At 37.1% G+C, this 2,264-nt stretch overlaps 1 protein-coding gene across 1 annotated transcript in view; it reads left to right on the top strand.

Annotated features, from left to right (window-relative positions):
* Positions 1-1,731: 1,731 nt before the first annotated feature.
* LOC119587004 overlaps positions 1,732-2,264 on the top strand; it is an 8,855-nt gene continuing 8,322 nt past the window's right edge. The window contains exon 1 of the mRNA XM_037935746.1: positions 1,732-1,887. The gene's annotated coding sequence lies outside the window, so the exon portion shown is untranslated. The remainder of the gene's footprint in view (positions 1,888-2,264) is intronic.

The following is a 2,264-nucleotide window of genomic DNA, read 5'->3' as shown; positions in this document are numbered from 1 at the left end:
TCACCCTAGATATGGATTCTTGTTTCCCGTGATGTAAGAATGCTGCGGTATCTACGGACCCCATGCCTTTCAAAATTTACAAAAAAAATGGATTATATTTTAATGGTAGAGTTTTACCTTGCCGACAAAAAATGACGATATAAACATCTCTGATAACCAAAGAAAATATATTTCAATATCATCACAATATAATGTAATTTTTTTATAATTAGTAAAATAATTAGAGACTCCCTGAGTGTTATAAATCACAGACATCCCCGAAATCACAGAGCATGTTGCCTGGGCCTGTAAAGAAAGAAAATCGTCTCCCTTTCAAGTCCCAAAGAAATCTCTTTTGAGCCTCATTTGGATTGTCTCAGACAAGCATTTGTTGTTTAAGGTGGCTTCGTTCACCATGTCCTCGCAGTCCTAACCTAAGTCAATCCATTCTGTACATTAAAAGGCATATTTTTTTACCAAATTTATGGGAATGATTTCAGAATACTTCATCAGTGATAGACTTGGACCAGCCAAACGAGGATGCCATTCCACTTGCCGAGGGAAAATTCACAAAATCAGATCCACCATACTTCCAAATTTGTCTCATATAAAGCTCAGTTTCTTGGCATTCAATTTTACTTATTTTGGGAATAAAATACAACATATAATGGCCAAGGACGGCAGAAATATATAAATATTTAAAATACAAAACTCCTCTCCTATTAGGAATTCTGGGGTCGCCCTCTACCCTAGCGCAAAATCAGAAAACTCTAGATGCTGAGATCTTCCACCAATCACAAGTAGAGTTGAGTAGGCAGAAGATATCTGCCTTTGGCCTCGGCACACAGTAGCAAGTCTTTGGCGCAATTGGGGTTGTTTGTGTCGGAAGAATCCTTGTCTAGGGTTAAAATAGTAGAAAGGCGACTTTTTGGAAAAATCACGTGCATTTAATGAAGAAGCCCAACGAAGAAGTGATCCTATACTACAAGACTTTTAAAGAGACCATAAGCCTCTAATGACCATCCACGAACAGAAAATATCACAGATGCATCGATCATTGTAGAGGAAACAACAGATGACATTATTATACATCTTATAATATATGTAGAAATATTGTCTTATTTACTGTGAAAGCTTTCATGGATTTTAAAATTACGGAGGCCAGTGATTTTTTTTTTTCGTGAGTAAAACATATTCAAACATATTCAGGGTCCCAAAAGAAAAGCTATCTTGAAAAAAAAATGTTCCCTCTTTTTTTTTAAGAACAGCCCTTGTTGATAACATCAGCTGACAGGTTAGTGAGGTTTGACACTTGTGACAAGTTAATGATGATAATTTGGAATACGATGGAAGTAGGACATATTACACTCCGCTAATCATCTCCAGTCTCTTCACCTCGATTATAAGAAATTTGAGTAATTTTGAATGAAAATACATTTTTTTCTGTTATGCTTATCGTATCATATCTACCAATAAAATATATTGTAACGAGCTTGATGTGTTCGTAAACAGCAGGATACTTTAAATCAATTAATGCTACTGCAGTCTCTCATAATTTGACTTCGTAATCACTGTATTTTACAAAGAAAACTTGTGCATCAAAAGGCGCCAGAATATTGAGCCGTCGCATTCCCGCTGTTCAACCCATAAGTATCATTTTCTCTTTCAACGCAACACAGAAATCGACCTTAAGCTGAGAGTAAAAGTCAAATGGTCAAAAATAACTGTGCGAGAGGATGAGGCATTCGACCTTAGCGACGTCTGCGGGAACGCCATTCCAAGCGCGTGCGTTGTGGCTCTACATCTAGACAGGGAAAGGGGATCAGAACGTAAACCACTGTAGCTTCTGGAATAGTGGGAATTCTCTTGAAATACAGAGAATACCAGTGGATAGAGACGTACTTGAAGGTATGTTGCATTGCCTTGAGTTTTTGTGACATTATGGCCGATGTTGGGTTTAGTGGAGTGTATGAGAGGGAATTATTTGATAATCTGCGTCATTGTAGGGCGTTGTGTAAAAAGTGCTTCTCAGTTTGGAAAAGTGTTGAGGCATTTGGAAGGACCGACAGGCAGCCTGGTGGATGTGCTATCATTTAATTAAACATTTAATGTTGTTGATATTTCATCACTGAGTAAACTGTATTCCGTCTCTTTTTCTTGTGTCAAATGATAATTACAGTTCCTGTCTCTCACTTAGAAGTTTTCTCTTGCGCTATACAATGATTATGTGCAATTGTTCTTGTCATCATGGTATTTTTATTGTTGTTGTACGTTATTTTTTGTTG

Source organism: Penaeus monodon, chromosome 22 (assembly GCF_015228065.2).
Source record: "Penaeus monodon isolate SGIC_2016 chromosome 22, NSTDA_Pmon_1, whole genome shotgun sequence".
Taxonomy (NCBI): Eukaryota; Metazoa; Arthropoda; class Malacostraca; order Decapoda; family Penaeidae; genus Penaeus; species Penaeus monodon.
Note: the sequence above shows the minus strand (reverse complement) of the source record. Positions and strands in the feature narration are given on the sequence as shown.